General features: G+C 43.5%; 1 pseudogene; it reads right to left on the reverse strand.

Annotated features, from left to right (window-relative positions):
• Nucleotides 1–3,615: 3,615 nt before the first annotated feature.
• On the reverse strand, nucleotides 3,616–4,987 carry LOC149328305 (toll-like receptor 4; annotated as a pseudogene).
• Between the last annotated feature and the right edge of the window lie 19,866 nt (nucleotides 4,988–24,853).

Consider the following 24,853-nt stretch of genomic DNA (forward strand, 5'->3'; position numbering starts at 1 on the left):
CGGTTTATTTTATTTATTTATTTATAACATACTGCAGGCCTCCAGTAGGCCTAAGCAGGAGGGGCGGATACATAATATTGCAAAAAAGAACAGGTTTAGCAAAATTGAAAAATGTTGAATACAAGTTGCAACACAAAATACCGCAATAAATACAAGGGTCAGGTGCAAAATACAAAAAGTAAACGTAGAAATAAATGGCTCTCAAATTAAATGCTGTGAAGAAAACATTGAGCCAGAAGAATCAGCTCTGGTTAAGAGATCTGGCAGACACCTGTTCCACTCCTCAATGGTGCGTGGAAAAAATGAGTATTTAAAGGCGTTAATCCTAGCACTGTAAGGGGTTAATGATTGTGTATGATGATTTTGTGTTTGGCGCGTAGTGTTAGGTTTAAAGAAGCGGTCTGCATTCATAGACAGTTTATGGTCTTTTAGTAATAAAAGTAGTTTCAGTCTTTGAATTTTCCGGCGCAGCTGTAATGTTTCAATACCGTGAGTTCGCATGACGTTCGTTGGTTAGTCAGTTACACGATACTTTGAAAAAATAATACGGACGGCTTTGCGTTGAATCATTTCAAGGGCCTCGATGTTACGTTTAGTGTAGGGATCCCAGACGGTGCACGCATATTCTAGTGATGGTCTTATTATTGAAAAGTAGGTTAATTTTTTAAGTTCAGGTGGGGCAAGTTTTAGTTTATGTCTAAGAAAGCAGAGTTTACGAAAGGCTGAGGAGCTTACGTTTGATACATGTTTATTCCAGCTAAGGGTTTTCGTTATTGTAACTCCTAGATACTTGTACTCGCTGACTTCGGTCAGGAGGTGAGATGAAATATTGTAAGGAAATGAAACTCTCGAGAATTCCTGCTGTCCATGTTCTCTCATCATCTATATGGTTGTGTGGTGGGTGGCTTTAGGGATACCCAAACTCATGGTGTCACAGACGCTGCTTTGTCCTCGCGAGAAGAGCTTTCTTACCGTCTCCTTAGTGCCACTGAGTAATGATTTATCGCCATTTGTTAAGCCTGGGCAATTCTTCAACCAAGGGCACAAATTTGCGGCAAGCACTGAAGACATCTTTAGCCTGGGTAATGTAAAAAATCACCGTGCCGCGTCTGTGCCATCCGTACACTGCTAGCAAAATAAATTTGTGCTAAGAATTCTGAAGCCATCTGCAACCGTTGATAAAATTAGTCAAATAACTAGTAATAATCAATTAACACTTGTCGAAAATTATACCGAGCGGAAGTTAACGGTTTTTTGACTAACGTTCCTTTCAAAAAGCTACAAGTCCCCAATTTCTTTTTTCTTTGCTTCGAGAAGAGCAATCTTCACAGAGCTGTAGAGCACATGCGGCAGATAATGTCCGCTGAAATTGTGGCTAATCTGAAGGGACATTCAAAAGTTAGTAGTTACAAATACCAAAATGTTCTGCCACTGTTGCGTTTTACTTCACCCTCTCCAACATGCAGCAGACTGCCAGTGGAAAACAAGCCAGAATTCCATTCTCACTGGCCCACTCAGCCAAAGCTCTGTTAACAGTGCAGGGATGCAGCGCGGATGCAGGAGCTTGTGGCGAAAAAAGCGGTAGAGGGTGGCCTTAATGAATCTGTAAAAAGCCTTTTGAAACTTCGTATGAAATATCCTGCACAGTCCTTCTTTCCGAACCAGCCTCATATGCTAGCAGAAATGCATGCCAGACAGAAATGAACAGAAATGGCAGCTTCCCGGCCTTTTTTTGACTTCATCAGAAAAGCTATTTATGTAACGAAAGCTCGCGACTACTTAAGTCAACTAGAATTATTTGTTGGCCGCGGTGATTGCCCTCACGTGTTATTAAGTTGCCAATCTCAAGTAGAAAGGACAACTTAGCTCTTCCGTGTTTCGCTCCTATGGCACCACTGATTTCGCCACAGCTACGTGCTAAATAATCGAATTCTCGACTCTTCATTGCGAGAATGCTCGTTGACATAGTAGTATCGTAATACAGTAAAAGCTTAGAAAATGTTGCGCTCAAATAACATCACCGCTATGAATTAAGAGGACTGTAAATATCGTACGTTTACAACCCAAATGAAGGATGTCACTTTCAAGCATATATGTTTGTTAAGTTACGCAAGTAGGAAAAAGAACGGGACACACATCTTCCTTCGAAATTGTTCTAACTTGGACAAGCTTGTGGAAAGAAAGAAGGTTTATGATCGAATAAATGTTAAGCGGCCGGCCATGTAGTACGTTCTAGAATTTTTACACAACAAAGAATTAGGATTTGACATACCTGTGAACCGAATGAGCGTAGAAAGGTCAGGCTTTGTCGCAAAATCTGTGCTTGATCGAGCCGTGCATTCGCGAAAATATCCACATGCCAGCTTTTCGGATGTGTTCGGGGCAAATCTCCACGCGTTATCAACTAAGTGCTGCAAATGGGTCCAGGTGATAAGCGCCTTTTGTGTCAACCTTAGGCCCTTGAGAAGACATCGCTGCAAAAGAGCACAGGCTGCGTCATTTATTCTTTTTGTTCCTTCTGCAGGTTTTTTTCAGATAAACAAACAAAAAAAAAACACTGACGCGTAGAAGTTAAGTTTTTCGTATAACTGTTGAGTTGGGTGCAGTAGGAGGCATTTTGTTTCCGACCTCGCCGATGAGCAACAAAGACGATGATTTGTTGTCTTCGAGCGAAACGAGAGCGCATCATTAAAAAAAATTGTACACTAACTTGCAGAAGGTCCACAATACCCGCGGTGCGAATTGAAAAAAGAAAACTTGTATTTTTCACTTCGTGACTTTTACCCGTAACTTAACAACAACTATGAGATCTAAGGTGGTTCCGTTATTATTCCAAAACTCGAAATTATTTTGTCTCTACTGAAACTTTCTCATGCAGCAGGCTTTGATGTCTTACTTTTATGTAAAGCTCCCCAGGAAATGTACCGGCAAATGGCGGAGCGTTCACTGTATGTGGTGCAAAGTACCAATTTGAGCTGGCGGGAACGTAGTTTAGCAAGGAATAAATGCCTAATGAGACTCTTAACCAACACCTGCTGTGGAGTAGTCTGCAGGTTGCACTGACACTCATTGCGATTATTTCTGAACAAGCGCTTCAAGTTCCCTTGGGTACCACCACGTGGCGCATGGCTTTGAACATCCAGAGTAGAGCCTCGCCATCATACGTTTCTTAAAAAGAAGGGGAATGATTTACTGAGCTGGCTGTGAAGCGCTACCAATCGTTAGGTTCAGCTGTACAAGCGGGGTGCTGCCCCGAATACCTCGTAAAGCGGCCCGGTGCAACAATATCAGAAGGATTAGAAAAGAAAGCTGGATGTTCGTGTGAACTTCTGCTTCAAAAGAAGCTCTGGGATGGACAGAGCGACAGGCGGTGATCCTGAGTCGAACTTATCTTATGAACGATATTTGCTCCGTAGCTATTCTTCCCCCTAATGGAGATTACGGGCGTCGAAACATAACTCAAGGAAAGGAGGCACTAGCGGTGATGCAGTCCATTCAGTGAAATGTAATGCATAGCAGCAGTAAAATAGTTTAATGCAGGAGAAAAAGACAAATTGTAGGTTTAAGAAAAGTTCACACACATCGGCTTCAGAACACTGCAGCCGAACCGTAGAGTCAGAATTCCAAGGCAGCTCGCAATTGTAACCAGAAGAATTCTTTCACACCGACGTCGGACTCCACGGCGGGGACTTGAATATAAGTCCTCGTTTTGGTCAAATACTTCAGTAGAGAACACATTTCAGAGTCTGCGATTTCCTCTCGCAGGATAAACACCATCTGATTCTCGCGGCCTGACTCGAAAAGCCGGTGCTGCGCCAGGGTTAGTTCGAAAGTGCACCAGCGGCTGGCGCAGAATTCCCGACTGAGCACAAACAGCGATTTTCGACTGTGTGCTATGGCACGATACACATTCTCTACAATGGGGATGCCGGGAATGAAGTCGCGCTCACCGATGCACACGCGGAATCGAAGGGCGGAGGACTCCAGCGTCGGTACCACGTTCTCAAGCACCCATTCCGCGTCCGAGTTATGGTACGAAATGAAGGCGTCCCAGAGGAACCGTTCCCCGGATTTCAGTCGTCGATATCCTTGGACCTTGACACGAAGTAATAGGGCAAAATAACGGATGTACCATCTGTTGACGTACATGGCGTACCCGGTCACCGAGCCCACAAGGACCACCAGAATGACAGGCACCCCGATGATGACGTATTAGTCGGGGAGACGGCATGCTTCTCTGCTTGGAAGTGCACTTATTACCGGGGTATTTGCCACAGGCGCTTTATCACCCCTGCAAGCGACACAATTTTCACAGCAGACCTGTTTATGCGGTCGGGACAAAAGACGTTCCACATTTCTAACGCTGCAGTTTGTGCAGTCCCAAGGGTTATTGCAAATGTTTATTGAAGGGAGATCGGCAACGTCCTTGTACATAGTGTCGTCCAAAACTCTAATCTTGTTGCTGTCCAGCTGCAGGTCTTCCAGCCTTTGCCATACGGGAGAAGATTGGCTGCGACCAGTTTGAAATCAGGTTTGATGACAGCGACAAGGTGCTCACGTTCAGACTAATGAAAATTTCCGGAAATAGGATTTCAACTTTGTTCTCTCCCAAATGCAGGATGTCTAGGCTGAGCAACGGGGAAAATACAGGAGCAGGACTGCTAATGACGATTATGTTTTTTGTTAAAGCGAGTTTCTTCAGACTGCTCAGTCCCTCAAAATTTTCAGCGGACAGGGTGGTCAATTGGTTGTTGTACAGTTCGAGGGTCTTGAGCTGGCTGAGGCAGAAAAATGGTGAGCCGTACATAGCCCTGAGAGAACACATTTCCAAACTGAGGTCTTCGAGTGCCGGTAGAGTGCCCAATTCGTGATCCAGAAGACAATACAGGGTCCTTCCGTCCCATGTCAGCGATTTAAGAGAAGGTTTACCGATGAAAAAAGGGCTGGATGGAATATAATCTTCGGGCTTCAATGCTTCATCCTCCATTTTTAGGCGCTCGAAAGTACGGATTGAGAAAATGTCGTGTGAAGAGGAGTTTAGTTTGGAGCCCAGAAAGTAAATGTTGCTGAAGTTGTACACCGGCAAAAGCACAGCGCGTCTAAATCGGCTAAAAATTATAGCTTGAGTCTTGACTTGATGCACTCTTGCCGATTTCTTTACGTTTTTGGGAACGGGCATGAAAGAACAGGCATAAAATATAATACGTTTAGTGATTCCCAGTACAAACTTTTCACGTAATGCGTATGATAGGTCTTCGGTCCCTCTTGGAAATACCTGACTTGTATCATGCCATACACGTGACGTATTTTCCTCAAATGATTGGGCATATATTTTACAGAAGCTGTACATATGATTACTGTCTGCTTTTATCTCCTTTTTTTGGCTTTACTCGCTGATGATGATGTACCGCCCTTCATTTCGGTCAATCAGTTCAATTAAAAAGGCCCTCAATGGCTCACCAAACTGGATAATCTGGAGGAAAAGTTTGAAATTAAATTTCACTTCATCTGATCGTTTCTTCATTGGATATTGGTAACAGCATTCAAAACTAAGTTTGCGGATTGAGAGAAATTCATTTCCATCGTGAAGAACGTTCTCCCCCAAGAACTTTGGTCGGTATGTAGCGGCTCCCCTGATTACTGCAGCCTGACGGCCGAACGACGACTGAATTTCTGTGATGACGACGCAGCTGACATCAGCCATGTCATTCAAGTGGCTCAATGTGCAGTTTTTGATACGTAAAGGTTCCTCATCTGTGCTGCCTTTGTTTTCACAAACCGAAAGTCTGTCAGAGATGACGATTCGTAGACAGAGGACTACGAGGAGTATTTTTGCCTGCATGTAGCACTGCAAAGGAAGAAGGAAAGGTTGAATTATATTCACAGATGTCTGTTAATATAAATTCAGTGCTATAACGGACAAGTGTCTGCACAATGACATGACCAGAATCACCAGGAGTCACCCCCTTGAGGGCGCCCTCACCCTCATCCTCATGGGAACCTCGCGCTGTTAAGTGAGGATCTCAGTGTTTGTAAGAAGGAAGAAAAGGAAAGCACACTGGCCTGTCGAGTGGCGCTCAACGGGCCACTACCACTGCCGCGCATGTGACAGTGATTCGAGATAAAGAGATAAAAGGCACGAAATAAACTCCTGATATCTGGGCCGAAGAGACGATGCGTGAGGCAAAACGCTTGTTTTCGCTTGAGGGTTAGCTGGAAAGGAACGCCCAAACTCTCTTTGGGCGGAGCTCATTGTCTTCTAGGCGCTGAGTTTTCAGTTTTCTGCACAATAAACGCAATAACCTCAGGAGATCACGAAGCATCTATTTTTCTCAGCCAAAACTCGTTCTGCAAGTCACAGTGCTTGTCGTCTTGTTAACGCAGTAGCACGCTCGTGTTCTATTTGTGCTTTCACTTAGTACTGTGGCGATTGGCCCAGCTTTTCAGCGTGTTCTCGCAGATGCTGAAATTTCTGAGTAATAACGCGAAATAGACCTGGACACCTTATTTATGACAGATAAATAAGTTTTACCTCGTCGCGTGATGCTTACGCCTATCGGAGTCGCATCGAATTCGACTACATCTCTTCGTTTGTTTTTTAAGCAATGTTTACTGCCTCAGGGTATAAAAGGGTATTTATTGTCTGTAGTTTTAAATACTTAGTGCTGCATTTTTGCGTACACGACCATTAGCACAGTTCTAAAGGCTGCCGGATCGCCTACGATAATGGTCAGTTGCTCGTGTGTGGAAATCTGTCTCTCTTTGCTGCAGTAAGCGGATGAATAGAAAGCTGAAGAGGACAGCGAGAGGAAGCCACAACGATAAGCTTGCGGATCACTCGTGTAGGCACAAGAGACAGAGTCCGTATCGCACATGATATAGAATGCCGATGAAAATATAGTGCTGAACGCAGTAAAATAGGGGGATTACTGATAAGAAATTCAGGGGCGAAAATGTTCACTCTTTTCCAAAAGTAATCAGGCTGAATGGTTTGCTTCTCATTCGCATAGTAGAGCCAAGAGTGTATACACATTTTGAACACGCAGCGCAATGTAAACCGCACTAAGAACGCATTACTTTTAAATTTTCACAATTGAATTTCACCGAAAAAGCGTGCTTTAATAATCAAAGAAACTTTCAGCTGAAAACACAATGGATGTGTCCAGTTTATGAATCAAGAAAACGCGACGACTTAATTATAAATATGGTTTAAGCGATAAATCCTTCCCGTCGTTGCTTAGCGCCGCATTCATCTGCCTGATATAGGATTGAGCCTATTGGAGAACATACAAGATGTTCACAACTTTGCCGACCATTCTACCTTATTGTTTCGCGATGCGGCGCTCATCCTTAGTCTGCTGGTGTCTTCTGAATATAGAGAGGACCGCCCTATAAGTGCCTGAAGCACTTCTGCCCTCACTGGCCTGCTCCATAAATGTATGTACAGTCTTCGCCAAAAGTAACCAGGCTGCGTGGTTTGCTTCTCAGTTGTATATTAAATCTGTATTACCAGTCCTCGAGCTCCAAATATCTGTATGGTAAGGAGAACCCCTGCCCTCGCTTTCAAAGAACTTTTCGATTTCAAGGGAAGCCGGGAGGGCTCTACTATACGAATGAGGAGCGAACCATGTAGCCCGTTTACTTTTGGCAAAGACTGTAGATGCGAGGCGAGGCTCGTTTCACCCGCTGCTGCTTGCGAAGGCCGGCTGTTGACGATAACCTTAATGGAGTTGACATTTGACCTTTGATGCCTCTAGAATATTGGCAAGAGCACTCTTAAAGCACGCAGCTATATCTACACGGTTCGAAATGTCAGCTGCCCTTGTTGGAGATTGGCGGCTGGTGCTGGAGGAGAAGGCAGGACAAGAGGGCCCTTACCCACATTCTCCTTTTGTGCCGGGCGTCCATTCCCTCCACCGGGACGGTGCCTCTCCGAACCTGAGATCACTGGGAGGCCTCACTGCGGTAAACGGACCTGGCAAGGGAGAAAATCGCCGTCAGGTGTCATGTGTCGCATATGTCATGGAGCAGCATCCATGAACGTTTAGACAGTGAGCGGGGTCATGCGGAGACACAGGGAGCCTACCTGCCCCAGCCTACGTGCCAACCCGTTTTCCTGTTTGCCTCAATACAGTAAAAAATAAGGTGAAATCTAAAGAGTGTAATTTGATTTGCCTACACATTTGAGCGAAATGTACACATGACGACACATACAAAACACAAGTTGCAAGCATAACTCGTCGGCACGTCCATGACATATAATCTTGCGCACTAAACAGAAAGCAGCGATGGTCAATACAAGCAGTGCAAGGAGATTCGCTATGACATGTAATTCACAAATAACAAACGTTATTTAAAAGAATTAAGACGTGTAGTTATCACAAAGCACTTCCTAATTTTCTTTCACTAGTTTTTACGGTCTGTATATGTCAGCAGAACTGGCAAGATTCCCTAAAAGCATAGAGCCCAGAACTTGAAATGAAGAATTGCTAGTCAAGATATTCAAGAAATCATGTCTTTAGCATGAAACACTGCGAAATGGATGTTATTTCAGCATCATGAATATTTAATCAAGAAAATCAAGGAAAATATCTCATTACGGTTAGATAGTTCCAATTTTGAAATAAATTCCGCTGAACTGGGGCTGCTGTGTTGGCTGTGGAATATTGATGATGGATACCCCTCCCCTTTTTTATTTTTTTCTCAACGAAATTTTAGTTACTCTCAATATCTTATAAATTGATTTCAGCCTGTCGTGCCTTAGGCGGCGTGGGCTGGGCGCTATTATTTTTACTGCTTTCCCTTAGTTGAACACACTACTTTATGTCTGTCTGCGTAGAGGCAAACGCGGCAGGCGATTGAAAGCGAACGCCGCGTTTACCGCCTGGCAGAACAGCAGTTCTACTTATGCGCCTCCCTCTATAACCTTCTATGCTGCGCGAATGTTGACTTAAGGCTGCATTTCATCGCTGTCTGGGATAGTAAGGACAAAACCATTTATTTAACACAACCCCTCAAGGGGACCACAGCAATTGCGACTATTTTCGTTTGTAATACATTTGACGCAACCTAAATTTAAAATCTTTATTTCTTTAAGCCGCCGCAGTGGCTGAGCGGTTATGGTGCTCGGCTGCTGACCCGAAAGACGCTGGTTCGATCCCGGCTGCGGCGGTTGAATTTCTTTGGAGGAGAAATTCTAGAGGCCCGTGTACTGTGCGATGTCAGTGCACGTTAAAGAACCCCAGGTGGTCGAAATTTCCGGAGCCCTCCACTACGGCGTCTCTCATAGCCTTAGTCGCTTTGGGACGTTACACCCCTTGAACCAAACCATCTTTATTTATTTTTTAGCTTTCTTTGGAACTTATTTTTATTTTCATCCAGCTGGCTATAATTAATAATCTTGTTAAGACATTCGATGAAGTTTAAACGCTTAAAGATAAAGTGCGCGCTATTTTTTAAGCACGCTCACAAAGCCCTGTTGCGAGCAATGGAGCTGTTGGTTATTTTTTATAAGCACAACACTCAGGCAACTAAAAGTTAAACTGCAGTATGCATCCTGAAAACTCAACCTTAAACCGTTCCGTGGAAAAAAAAGAATATTTCAAAAACTATTGCAGTTGTACTTAGAAAAAACAGGAGTTTTCCCGCACTCGCAACGTCTAACGATTCATTGGGCACGAAGAGAATCAATCCGCTGTCATTTACTGCCATGTGCCGAGGAAATTAGTGATCTATATATTCAAGAAAAAGCGATGGCTGAAAAAATTAAGGGTGAAGTGTACTCTCTCATAGGCACTTCCTTTTGATTAGGGAAGCGCAGCATAACAACCAGCAGAAGATCTGATCTATTAACTTCACTAAGTTGTGCGCCATTTTTGAATTCCGGTGGGATTCACGATGCGCCGGGATAACAGAAGCAAAACACGCTCTCAATTTTCTACAACCACTAATAAAAAAATATGTCCAATTCTAAATTTATACTGCATTTTTCACTACAATTTTTCATGGTGAGACAAATGAGGACCCGTGTGTTGCGGCAACAAAAATAAAATTACAAATCGAAAATGTGGACCAAGTTCGCTATTTTATTTCACGCGTCTCCGCTTAAACTGACAAACGCCGGTGTTTATCTACAGCGCTCGTGCGGATTCCTTGCTGATGAAGCTCTTTGTGAGGATGAAATCTCAAATTCAGACTTTTTGTTCCGTTCCCTTGCTGTCACACGTTCGAGCGACACGGGGGAGAACGGGGCGACGACATGACGAAATTAAGTCCTAGCACAGAACATTGTGAGTTAGAGTAAGCTGCATTAGCCTAATTAATAGACCATTCAGTGCATTTTTCAATCCCCTACGTTAATTTGCGTTCACTTATAACTAAAGTAGTTCGCCTTACTGGATGTTTAGGGTACAGTGTCTCGCCTCACCCGAGTCTGAAAATACGAGAAGAACCAGCATAGCATTCATTTTTCTATGATATCGTTCAATGCCGGCCAAGAGTTGGTTGGTTGCGACAAGCAGGAGCTTGTGGCTCAATGGAGAGACTAAATCCGAAGTCGCACGAAATATACAGCCGTCGCGAAGACGCATGCAAAAAGAAACAGTTGTGCTTACCCGTAGATTATGCCCGCAGTGAAAGACAAAAGTCAGACGTGAACATTTCTTGCGGTCGAGCCCTGTCCCTGCACAAGCCGTGCAATCAGAAAAACTATTTATAAGTCGCACTTCGTGGAGCACAGTTACGGAATACCGCATGTGTTATCAGCAGATATGAGTGCGTGGCCGTTGGAGATAAGTGCCCCTCATTTGAAAGCTCGATACGCCCGCAAGGAATTTCTTCGAAACAGGCTCCAGGTCTCTTTCGCTCACTTTCTTCGTTCTTATTGAAGGCCTAACGCATGAAAAGAGAAAATCCACAGCATATAAATATTTTCTTCTGGTGCTAATGACAGAAGCAAAAATATATATGTTTGCTTTTTTTCTTTCTCAATTTATTCAACTATAAAAGATATCTTAGTTCACTACAAGTGAGGGCTAGAGTCATCTTTATGATATATTATATTAATATATGCTTTTTTGTTTAAAATACCGGTAAAAGAAATTTAGAAATTATGGTTTTTTGCAGTTCATAATTTTTCAATTAATACAATAAAGCAGCGATGCTATTGTTATTTCTTGCTGGCTTCAAAGTCTTGAATGAAGTTTTCTCGACATAAATCATTGTTGTCCTCATGGCCAGTACGAACAGTAAAGCAATGGGCCATCAGCACTCGTAAGAAGAACCTTTACATCTGCATCAAGCGCTTGTGTGGACATTAAGAGTCAGACACTGTTCATTTAAATATTAGGAGCCAAATATTTCAGTTGTGACAAGCTCTAAGCCAAGGAAAGGTTGTTTCTTTTTTAAATGAGCACGATAAGGTGTTCTTGGTCATTGCATTTAGAACAGATTGCTCACCGATCATGGAAGGCTTCAAAACACAGAAATGAGCAATATTCAAACGTTAATCGGCCGGAGATTTTTCGTAACCTAGCTCTTAAATAGAATATAAGCAGCAATTAGCTTTTCATATTAAACGGCTCCTCAAATTAGTTACAGCTTATTAAACCTGAAGTATTCGTATCTGAAGGATGGCGAGCCCCTTCTTGGGCACACCTCTGCTTTGCTGAATAATTTACGATCAGTGGTGTTTATTCATCGTCGGTGGGTCAGTAGCGTCCGTTCTATTGCGTAGCCTGTAGCAGTGAGTAAGGCGCCCTCCCTCTCTGAGAGAGGGACTTCTCATGAAACCTTCAACGCTTTTTTTCGTGTTAAAAACCAGAGTACAATTTCAGGTCGCAAACACACGCCTTGTCCCACGGTTTTTCGGTGTTTCTTTTGGGGTGGCATGTTTTGGAGAACTATTCTTGTCGCATGTGATAGAGGATTACCTTTTTCGATGCGTCTTTTGTCAACTAATAATAAACATGCGCCCTAAAGCACATTCGGATCGTGCGCAATTTTTCTTCTGCGACGAAATAAGTCCTGAAGCACGGAATGATGGGCGAGTTGGTTGTGAAGTGCCATATTGAAAAACAGCGCGCAAGACGACGGACGAAAAGAGACGATGCAAGCATAGCGCTGGGTAACAACTGATTTCTATATTCAGAACACAACGTATTTATAAACAACATAAAACTGTGCATATGCGGCAATGAGCCCACATATGTTTAGTATTTTGTGAAAGCAATAACGTCGCCATTTTGAGTAAGGTTGGAGATAACAAAACGCCTGATACACGAGTATCTGCGAGAATGTAAAAGGTGAGGAAACAAAAATTGATGAGCGGCGGGATACACCTCCGGCAAAGTTGTCTAGAGTGTGCGCTTTCAGCAAGCGGGGTGAAAAGCGCGCTTTGACGCTGTGAGCCAGTAGAAATGATGAAATTCGCATTCCACAAATACAAAGAGGAATTTGCGAGATAAACATTACGATGCCATTCTTCCTCAACTAGCTGCCAAAAAAATTGATATAAGATTCTGTACTTGATTTCTTATTTTTTGCAAACTTTAACCGCCATTCTCAAGAATGAACACTAGAAGATGAATAACAATGAGACTTTGCTTAATAAAAATAGTTATATGGACTGTGAATACACCAGCAATTCTCATTGTGATGTCTTCTGCCTCAAGCCATGTCAGTCTGCAACGAAACTGTACAAAAATTGTTTCCGCATTCATGGTTATAATATTGGGCATGGTGAAGGAACTCCATATACCAATTTTCTCTGCAAAGCAACAAATGTAAGCAAGCGGGATATAATAACAGTGGACGTCTTAGTTCGTTTCATATTTATAGGCACCGTTCCGTAGCCCAAGATATTATGTACAGTATCTGTGAAAAGTATGCAGCCCAAGCGGTCTGTTTCTGGGCCCTATGTAAGCGGCTTGTCTTGCATACTCAGGTCCTTAATCTCACAAAGTGTGCAAGAACATAAGTCCTCAACTCTGCTATGCTTGGAAATTTCAGATGTTCTTAAGAGCCCCGCTACACGGCTTGGAAGCAAATTCCTTGGGCTGTATATATTTATGACAAATACTCCACATGAAGCCACTGTACACGAGCACGTAGCTCGTATATGAAAATTTACTGCTACAAAGATTATGTCGGCTGAAGTAAGAAAGCCAGATCTCCATCCGATATGAGAGAAATGTGGGCGTACATTAATTGCAGATGAAAGTTTATTCATTTGAGCGCACACAACATTTTGGTATATAACGGGCTTCATGAAAGAGTAATTTTTCCTTGTGTTACGGTTAAAAGTTGCCCCACTTCGGCTTCGTGCCCGTACTTCGACAGCTCCCCTGGCGCCATCTATCGCAGCTTTTATCATTTGTGCTTACGCTTTCAAGGAGCACGCCTTGAATTCTTCCTAGCGCTGCTGTCCTTGCAGTCTTCGCTAAGATAAAATCGCTGATATTAAAAAAGGCTTACAATAAAACAATGACAACTGAGGAAAGTTTACACGCATGCTTTTTTAATGGAATTTTTCAAGCCGATTTACAGATGTGAAAGTTTAGGGAAGGTGGCAAGAATCGTTAATTTCTCGTCTTTTAGATACTTGGGTTGATAACAAGTGTAATGAGAGGTAGCTTAACCAGTCAGTGTTGTAGTAGACCATGTCAAGATCTTGGCACAGTTTAGCCACTTCAGCAAATTGTTTCCAAAATACAGCATGAACAATATTTCTGGTCTCAAAATGTTAAACCTTTTTGGGTTATATTTTTCTTGGTAAAATGACACAGAATTTCAAAAAATTAACTCTTCGACAGACATATGCACCACCTAAGGGCGCTAAAATTGCCCGAACAGATACGCAGCACTACATAAGCACGGTTGTTTCTCACGTGGCCAAATTTTTGCGCTGCAGGCATCAGTGATGTCAGATGCCTGTTGTTTTGCCTACAGCAGTGAGGAAGGCTTCCACTTTTTCTCACAGTGCAAAATGAAAGTTTCTACTCTATTATTAATATTAAATAATTAATTAACAATGATTTAGTTAGATAATTAATGAATTAATAACATTTACTACAAAAGCACGGTTATTTCTGATGTGGCCGAATTTGTGGCGCTGCAGGCATCGGTAATGTCAGATACCTGTTCTTTCGCCTACAGCAGTGAGCAAGGTTTCCACTTTTGCTCACAGTGCCACCTGTGACGAAAAATTCTATTTTATTCCCACTAAAAACCAGAGCACAGTTCCAGCACGCAAACACATGCCTTATTCTTAACCGGTGTAAGAGTGGGGCGATCGGATTGACATGTTCCGCTAACTATTCCACTCACATCCCATGCTCTCTTTCCTCCTTTCATCTCATGAACTTTTCCCCTTTTCGTCTTAATCGAAAGTGATTTATTTTCTTGGCCCTATGCCTCTTTCTTTTATTTTTAATTAGATTTTCCTCATTACGCGCGATGCATTAGAGGCGCGGGTGAGGCCTTTTTCTATCGACCTCAACCTTTAGTAAGTAAGCAAGATTATCTTTCTCAACACGTAGTTTGCAAGTTAATACGAGCATGCACCAAAAACATATTTGGATTATACGCGAGTTGTCTTTAGTGCAAAGAGCCAATTTTATTGGTATGGTGTGAAGAAAATAATTCCGACATCCGATATTTGTACTGAGATCTGTGAAATCAAAGCAGCAGATATGAGAACATGAAAGAGGTCGCAAAGAGTGTATACAATGTGCCTCATTTTACCGTTAAATCTACGCGCGCTGTTCTCGCGCTGTTCTCATGCCATCTAGCTGCCTGCATGTGCAGTGCACCTGCGTATGAGCCAACAGTTTCTCGCGGTGTGGGGCGTGGAATCACCGCGGCGATGAGACTTGATAAAGGTGCTGTAAGCGGTGAGTCGGAGGATTTCGGCCGAAGCGCTGCTGCAGCACAGCGGCGCTCTCCAGCGACAGCCTTTGCGATGTTCTGCACGGACGACGTGGAGGCACTTCACAAGGATAAAAACACAAGATAGACGAAGTATGGAACAGGTGTTTGATGTGAGCGAACACACGTGGGCAGCCGCGTTTTATGTACCGCTTTGAGCCCTTATTTATGTCACATCGTCCCATTCCTGCATCGGTGCGGCTTCATTTTGCCACTTTAAGATGCTAACGCACGTTTTGCTCTAACCGTAGCTTTGCGCCCTCTGGACCCTGCAGACCGTATGCTCTGCCCCGCCGCTATTCTTGATATTTTGCTCTCTGGAAGCCTTTGTTGATCCAGAATAAACCGGTTTCTTTGATACTGACTGTGGGTGTGCCAGTCATCGGGAGAAACCATGGCTCGGGGATCCCATGTGTAGATGGTGTAGCCTTCAACAGGGAGGAAACGAAATCTGGTGACCAGCGGCAAAGGCCACCGGTGAAATTGCCGACTGTGTGAGCGCATGTTGAGACGAATGACGCTATTACAAAACGGGTGAAAGGCAGTTGGCCCCGTTAGAAAGCATAGGAGCTGTAATGCCTAGTCCACGAACGGAAAAAGAAAATCGCTAGCAAAACGTAACGATGACGTCATTCTATAACGATCTTCCATCAAAATAAGAAAAGTTGCCGCATTTAATTACTTAATCATTTACGATCCTTAAGGGCAGCTTTCAACGCGGAATCTAAACTAGCCGTTCCTTAATAAAAAAAAAAGTTACAGGCACTATAACTACAGCAGCAATTCCCTGTATGATGCCCTGTCACTCAAGTCATGATACTTTGAAACTAAGCCGTAAAGATGCATTCTTAGGGAATTTGTGGCTGTAATTTCTGATAAGGTGACGAGCCTTAATGTTCTTATTTTCTGTTCAAAGCATAGAACGCAAGCAAAGCGCGATGGAATATCCGCGAACTTCTCAGTCTGCTCTATATTCACTACCAACATGCGGAGCCCCTAAAAATAAACGCAAGTCACTGCGTGGCAATTATCTAGCTGTATAAAAAGTGACTGCGCTATGACAATAAATTGGCTGAAGTAAGCAATGTATATATTCAGAAGATATATGATAAATGTGGGCGCTTTATATTGAACACTTGTAAATGTTTAATCATTCGACCACAGAGAACACTTTGATACTAACGGGTTTCATGACACTATCATGGTTTCCCCATTTTACTGTAGAAAGTTGCCGTTCTTGGGCTTCCTGCTGGTTATACCGAGATTACCCCTGGCGCCATCTGTCACCAATTTAATCATTTATGCTAACCTTTCACAGCGCGCAGCTTGAATTCTTACTAGCCCAACCATTCTGCTATGCATTATCTTCCAGTATAAATGAGTATAAGTGAAGCAATGCTAGCTCAGATATGCTTATAGCCTTGTTCTCTTTAGGTCGCTTTTTCTTCGGATCATGAAGATGGAATAGTTCACATGGAACGAGACGAGAATGTTTGAAAGTTTATGTAACTCAACCTGATTACCGTTCCGTGTTTTGCATAGTTTGGCCGAGAACGAGTGCAGTGGAAGCCAGCTGATACCAAGCATAGTTTGGTAAGGGAATATGTTAAGTTGTAGGGAAAGTTTATCAACACCAGGAATTTTTTCCAAAATATAGCATGAGGAATTTTTCTGGTCTTACAATGCGTACGTTCTCCTAGATTTTAATTTTCTTGAAGCGCATCACGTAAAAACACATACACGTACTGTTATTTTCCACGTGACCAAATCATTTGTGCCGCTGGGGGGATTAGCGATGTCAGATTTGACAACGCACTGCATTATAGCCTAACAGCAGCGATGTTGTGAAACGAATATGACTCATTCGCAATACATATTCACTCTTCGTGTTCTACTTGCACTACTCTAACGCGTCTTGCCCTGTTACCGTAGCTCGACTGCGGAGTCAGCATATGTTGTGTGCGTAGCCACAAGTTGTTACGCTAGTGGGTGTTCGGTAGCCTAGCTTTCCAATGGTGCGAAGGGCAAATTATTCTTAACGGGTCGCCCTCATTTATTGTAGTGTCGGTTAGCATTTGACAGTTAGTAAAAGGAACAGAAAGGTGTTGTTTATCTTTCGGTTGGCGACAAACAGAGGAAACCAATTTCTGGGAATGATTAGATGTGAGGTCGTTTCTCTCTTTCCAAGTCCTGGTGGTCTGGTGGCGCGCCCTGCAACCGATAGTCAGTTAGCTGCCAGCCCTCGACGGAACGTCACATTCGTTCAATTAACAAGTGAGCAGGTAGTGGGACATTTAACGCTGCTGAGGAGAGTATAAGGAAAAACACCGAAGCGTTTAATTTCACATCAGGCCTCGGTGCATGGCTTTCAAAAGTTGTGATGCGGATGCTGTGGTGATGGGGCGTTGCCAGTATGGCCACAAATGCACGAAAATTACAATGAATTGCCGTAAACGCGGCATCCAAGAACAAAAAAACTTGGCGAGTGCGTTTGAAGGCGACCATTTTTCAGAATTTAAGCTGCTCATTGCATGTTTTCGCTAAACATTTCGGAACAACTGGACAAAATTCATTTGGTGCAGAGAGTAATTTGTAATTGAATTTTTAAAGGTTCTGCTGAATTGTGTCGCGGTCAAGCAACACTGGCGCGCTTGCGGTTCGTGACTACTTAGACTGACAGTCACGCGCTTGCTCGCGTCTGATCAGCGCGTAGTGTGAGTGGTTCGTGATTCAGGCTAGGGTTCCGATGGGCTGAAGGGGGGAAGAAGGAGAGGAAGAAAGGCAACGCATGTCTGTGTCCTTCCCTGTTCTATTCAGCTTCCGCCATGTCTGGGGGACTCCATCACAATGTGGCACCGCCGCGTTCTCCTTCGCTCCGATCGTGCGCGCGGCAGTTTTGCAGCAGACGACGGCGCTGTCACTTGATGCCGTCACTCAGGCTCCTTCAGTATGGCCGTTGCTGAAAGGCTTTTAAGTTTTTGGCTTAGAACCGATAACTTAAAATTAGAGTTTTACCTCAAATGCGTGCAAGTAGAGCCTTGCATCGTTTTTATGTAAGCATAATAACGTCATGGCTAGTAGCTGCAGCGTAAAAGCACGCATTGTTCTAAGGCCCTGTCTTCACCCCTTTAGCCCCGCCTGAAGTGTATGACGTGATAGCGGAATGGGTTAATTTCCATATATGTAGAAGTTCATTTCCTACATTGCATTCCAGGATCCCTGTGAGCCCTCATACCGCTTCTGACAAATCGGTGCACCATTTAATTATGCGCCACTGCCCTGCAATGGCCTGTGCTCCTAGCGGTGGGCCTTTTGCGACCCAGGTTGTTCTTTCCGAGAGCCGGTCATTTCTCTAACTGCCACCTGCTGACGGTGGGAAGTTTTTTTCCCTACCCGATGGGCAGGTTGTGAAGAGGCTGCAAGCTCACGTGACCCAGGTGGGCCACCTGCATCCTAGGTTTCTCTCTGAGGACCAGCTGCCAGAACCATGCTCGTGATTTATCGCTCACATTGGCGACGCGGATAATGCCGATATCGGATTTTCAGGACAACGGGGCCTTTAACGCTTTAGCGTGAAAACAATGGGCTCTCCTCATGGGTGCTTACTCTGGAATAAAGATTTCCTTTATTACTCCGTCTAACCTAGTGCTTCGCAAAGAGAACTCGCACACAAAATCCAAGCGGCTAAGCAATTCGCTGCAAAAATTTGTGTTCACAAGGCCGGCGCGAGGTTTTCATTATCGGGGTCGGTTGCTACGGCCTTTCAAGCATCCGCAGAATTCCCGCTAGCGCTTTGGGCACCGCGCACAAAAAGTCGTGTTCCGTCTGCACATCCTGTTCATAGCCACTTCGGAAGCCGCTTCCTTTTCCTGTGTAGGCTCGGGAAGTGATAAAGGACGCTGTTCACGAGTGGCATTCTTCGAAGTGTACAGTCTGCGCAGTGACTTCGTCGCACCGGGTTTCGAAAGAAAACCTGCCGCAGCACATGCACCAACACGTTGCATCGTTCGCGCTGCTAGAGCAAGGTGGGTCTGTTTCACGTACTGAATGTAGCTTGAACTGGTGCTTTCTTGGCGCTTTAAAAGCTCGTATACAACTGTGAAGTGGCTGCAGTTGGTCATAATTGTTGGAGTTTGAGCACATGCGCGAGGGAACCAGAGGAGCTAAGTATAAAAGTTATCACATGGAAAATTCTTTTGGCACTGGCCACCACTAGAAATCATAGCCTTGGTTTTTCGGTAGTCAGCGATGATAACGAAAATCATGCTTACCACATGCCAAATATCGTCAAGAGCATGGAATTGAGTGTTCATTTTGAATAGCTGTTGTAATTAATTAAAGACGCTGATTTTACGCCAAAACTAATCGCCATGTACCATTGTTAAAATACAATCCCGCCGCCACGAAGTTTTAAAGATAGGCTTTTGGAGGTGACAAGATTGCTTCTGTGGTATTGAAATATCAGCACTGGTCGATATTAGAAAACAGGTCACTGATGTTAACTAGCAAGATGATTGATTAATTTTTTATAGTTAACTGTATAACTACTACTGTTAGCGGTATGGTCGCAATTAAAAATTTCTAGAAGGCCGTCACTAATAGCCACATAATTTTTTTATAATTTCGAAAATGCGCCTACCATTTGCGCGGTGGGTTAACAAAATTTCGCCATATCACGCAAAAAGATGCACGCCATCGAAGAATGCGCCTCTCTGGCACACGCAAAGCAAAGGCCATGCCCCAGCGACGTCACGCCACGTGATGGGTCCCACGCGATGTTCTCTGCCCAGCTCGCGCTGCTGCTTTCGGCGCTGGTTCCGGCTGTAGCCCACACAAGAGAAAATAACTTGCTTATGGTTTAGCTTGCTTAAACCTAGTGCGTACGCGAAAGCTTCCCGCACTCTGCCGGGCGTGTTGTCCGTGAACTACTGTTGCAGTCCCAAATTCACTGAGAGCAAACACGTAGTTAGTCCGTCTTTCTGACTCGGTTTTCATCGGCTGTTGTTGAGCAGACGTCGAGGCGGCGGCTTCGGTCACGGCGCATTGTCGTCCCTCCTCCGCTTCGTGTCGTCGTCGCTTAGCAAACCGTTCTTCCTGCTCTTCGGGCGTCTCAGCCGCACGCTTAGCCTTCCTCACTTCCTTCTCGCGTTTTCGGCTACGACTTCGGGATCAGTCGCCGTAGCTTCTGATAGCCTTTGCAGATGCCGTACTGAGTACAGTCTGGCGCGATTCAAAGGTTCGAGGCGTTGGAGGCGCCTAGCGACCGGTTTTGGAAAAACAATAATCACGATTTCGCATTCCTCTCTCGTCCGCTGTTCCATTCTAGGGCTATCATACCCTCGCGAAATCATCGACATTTTCCTTTATTCGAAGCTTTCCATTCTTTGGAATCAAATGTGGATTTGGTTACCTCTTGTCTCTTGCCTACCTCACTCTCTTGGTTACAGCCAAGAGAGTGAGGGAAGCGTGCCTGATACCTCCCTCGCCACGGCAGAGGATTCTGGGCCATGGCGCTGCTCCTGTTCTCCGTCGACGCTCGCGCGATAACCATTGAATCACGCTAACCAGTACGTGCGCTTGCAATCCGCCTCTTAATCCATTGGGCATCTGACCAACGAGCGTACGCTCACGACCACGCTGACAAGCGAGCGCCGCCGCGGACAGGGCAAGGCGCATCCGCAGTGAGGCGCATAACTGAGTCGATGGAAACAGCCGATGGAAACCAAGTCAGAGAGCGGACTAACCACGTGATTCGTCTCAGTGAATTTGATACTGCATCGAGGCAGTTTCACCGAAAATTGACGAGAAGCCCATGTGAGAAGCTTTCCCGTGCACACTAGGTTCCACCAAGCTAAACCATCATCAATTTTTACATTTAAATCGTAAGGCAACTTACTCTAAGATGTTATGCGTGCGCAAGAATGTGTTTTGCCGGATTGGCTCCTGGTTCCCTTAGCAACCCGTTGCTATGGAAACGGTGCATGCGCCGATGGGGCTTCCACCCGACACGGGGAAATGCTCCGCAGGAGGCGTAGTCAAACTTTGCCTTCGAAAAAGGCCACGTGACAGGTTCCCAGTGGAGGATGGGGTAAAGGTGGGAGATCACATCCGGTGCCCTAAAGATTCCCGCCTTCGAAACCGGGAATCTTTTGGTGCGAGATCACTGAAATTAAAAAAAATTGTCGAGCCGTAACTCCTCAGGTAGTCACGTTCACGAAATCACACAAACTTATATGGCCATTCATAGCGACCGCCTGTAGGTATCCATAGATCTGCAGTTGCTGTGTTGCAACACAACCTTTATCAGGCTTTTAGTGGTCAGACTACCCCCTCGTCTTCAAAGCACTTGTGGCTGTAAACTTCACCAGCAGATTCATCGAAACTTTTTCCGCCTCAGTGGAAAACGGCCGCTCTTGGCACCATATGGCGCACTTTCCTGCAGCATTAAAACTGCTAAAACTCTCAACCTTCAAAACCTGTCTCTGTTAAAAATTTTTCGCGGGCCAGGCATGCAAGCGCTCTTAATTACCTTCATCCATGCCTGAGTGATTTTCAAAAAAATGATGCGTCTTCTATGGCGCACAATTAAAAGAAATCCATAACAACTAAGTAAAAAATTTTATTCCCAACAAAATAAAGAAAATTCGCAAAATAAATCCCTGGATTAATCGTAAAGTCTTCCACTGAAAACCGAAACTAAAAATATTTAACGAAGACGTGTCTGCCAAAATGCAATGGAATCTGCCCTGCGTCAGGATGCTGGCCTTTCAGAGCGTCACTATACTTCAACCACAAACTGCTGAGCTCCGTTAGGAGTGCTCCGCAGATATGCTGAAAACGTTTCCCACACCTGCTTGGACACTGTTTACGGCCGACAGCGTAATATAAACAATCAAAAGGAGTGGCTCAACTTTCATATATAGTTAGAAAATTAAGTAGAAAATTTTTAACTACCTTACCAATAACCTGATTCATCAGACGAATTTGCTCAGATCCGTATCCTATGGTATACATTGAAGAAGGATGACAGCTGGGTGTGTGTGTAATAATTTTTTTTCCACGTGATTATTGAGTTTACATGTTTGCTCCTTTCAATAAAAAAGTCAGTTTCGAGGCAGCGCTTGTTCGTGCAGTCTTCTTGCTTCGTCCTTCGTCTTCTGTACCCCCATGATTCTATGGCATGTCTTTGCGTTTGAATACGGATGTCTTCGAACACTTGTGCCTTCCTAATTTCGATGTTCTGTATAAAGTAACAGTTGTTCTATAATACAATTGGACTATAGAATTTTGCCATTTTTATACTCCATCACAAGAACTTCGCCCGCTATAACGTTTTCTTTTGCCCAGTACGCGAACCAGGTGCGGACAACATGTACGATCGTACTATGTGCCGTTGTTATTGAACAGTATGCCTGATGATGCCTTTGTTTGATGAAGCCGAAAACTTGTAAAACAAACTGTTCTTGTGCATTAATCTATGATCTGTTTGTTTCTTCCTCTTGTGTGCGTGTTTTTCTCTTCTCAGATTTTTTTTCTCTAAATAATATGTTTATATGCTTGTTTTGTCGTCGCCAACTGCCATTCACTGCCCCTCAAGACTTCTTTGGCTTAGAAAGGCGTGAATATACATATATTACGTTCTTTGAAAATAGATAAACAATTATTATTGTTAATATTATTATTATTATTATTATCATTATTATTATTATTATTATTCTCAGCCCAATTCATCCTTGCCACAAGATAGATGTTCATTGACACGTACCATATCTGCGTCCGCCTTTTTACCTAAACTGTCAGCAGTAGACCTGGCGCGCATAATCTTCAGCTTCAAACGTAACAAACTACCTGGTCTTGATGGCATTGCAGCGTCTCTACTTCAGAGAAATTATGCAAGTCTTGAAAATATCCTTCTTTTTATCCTTAACGGATTCTTAGAGACTGCCGCAATACCCAAGATGTTAAAAACAGCGATTGTGAGACCAATACACAAAGGTGGCAAGAGAGAGAACCTTGAAAATTATAGACCAATATCCGTTTTGCCAGTACTATTCCAAATTATGGAAAAATTTATTCTAGAGTGCATGACTTCTTTTGTGAAAAAATTTTCTATTCTGTCTGACCGTCAGTTTGGTTTCATCGAAGGTCGTGGAACGCTTTCACTTCTCGAAGAATTTGCAGATGAATTGTATGCAACTTTTGATCACAATCTGTTTGCATGTGGCTTGTTTCTAGATATCGCCAAGGCATTTGACACTGTAAATCATAAAATTTTGTTGCAAAAATTATACCTGCTTGGATTTAGGGGCCCGTTTCATGACCTATTGAGAAGTTATTTAGAAGATCGCTCACAAGTCGTAGCCCTTGATTACACCACAGCCGTTAGCAGCCGTCAGATGTTGGGGGCTGGGGTTCCTCAAGGATCTATCTTATCACCATTGCTTTTCAATTTATTCATCAATGTCTTCGCCTCAGCAGTAACAAATGCCTTGGTCTTTCAGTACGCCGATGATACGGTTTTACTTACGAAGCATATTTCCTACAAAAGTGCTGTTGCTTTACTGCAAGAAAATATCTGTATCGCAATGAACTGGTTTTCCATGAATGGTCTTTTGGTAAACCAACAAAAAACAAAACTGGTTTGTTTTAGAAACCCATTGAAGACAACAGTACCGAGTGAATCGGTTTTTTTGCACTCCCACAATGATAACGACTGCCATTGTACTCCTGTTGAAAAGGCTGATTGCATAAAATATCTGGGGATTTACTTTCATAGCGACCTCTCATGGCATAGTCACATGGATTACGTTTGTGGCAGATTGCGTAGAACGGCACGGCTACTGTTCACAGTTAAATCTTTCCTACCTTTATCGGTAAAAAAGACTATCATGCATGCACTTGCATACAGTGTTATTAGATATGGCATCACACTGTTTGCACACTCTTCGCAAAGGTGGCATGATCGGGTAGACGCTCTTCTAAAATATATGTTGAAAAGTACCGCCTGTGAACATTCTTTTCCCCCTCATGTAAACTTGTTTAATTTTCTTGGTCTTCCGTCCTTTGAAACTTTATATAAGCACACTGTTATTCTTCGGCACTTTTGGAATCCTGCTTTCAAGACGAGAGCAGTTTCTGCTAGAGCACTGCGGAATTGTCAACGCTACACGGTCGCCAGATACGCAACCAGATATGGCAAAGCAAGACGATGTGTATATGTCCCTACATTCTTCAATATGCTTCCTGATCAGGTGTTGACGGCTACATCCAAAGCCACCGTAAAGCAAATGCTTAAATCTGTGAAGTTTTAATTCTTAATTGATGCAAATTCCAATGTGGTTTTTTTTCATCTCTTTTATACAATGTATTTTCCTTAGTATTTGTATTTCAGTGTTTGTGAACTAACCCTGATATTTTATTGGCCTTTACTTTTCGCTCGCCGATTTAGCCGGGCCTAGTCCTGCAAGCCTCCCTTGGCTTTGACAGGCCCGAGTTTGTATGTATCACCATGTGTTGTGGCAATAAAATTATTATTATTATTATTATTATTATTATTATTATTATTATTATTATTATTATTATTATTATTATTATTATTATTATTATTATTATTATTATTATTATTATTATGTGTTGTCTGCCGTACGCCAAGATTAGTATTACTATGCCGCTGAAGTCATCTTTATACTTCTAAAAGCCTGTTTTAAAAAATCAGAGGCGGCCTTTCTGTAGCGCCAGTGGTACTGCGTACGCCTAAAGCTATGCTTAACTGGAAGTTTCCCACTGCGTGCTATAAGCGGCAAAAGAGATAGTATTACACACAGCGCTCCGCGAGAGGTCATTGCAATAGCATTTAAATATACCTAGTGACAATATGAGCTCAGGTAGTAGTTTGCTCAACGACCACATTGTTTTCTTTCAGACGGAG

This window comes from Amblyomma mixtum, chromosome 9, assembly GCF_055824585.1.
Source record: "Amblyomma mixtum isolate Tamu chromosome 9, ASM5582458v1, whole genome shotgun sequence".
Classification (NCBI taxonomy): Eukaryota; Metazoa; Arthropoda; class Arachnida; order Ixodida; family Ixodidae; genus Amblyomma; species Amblyomma mixtum.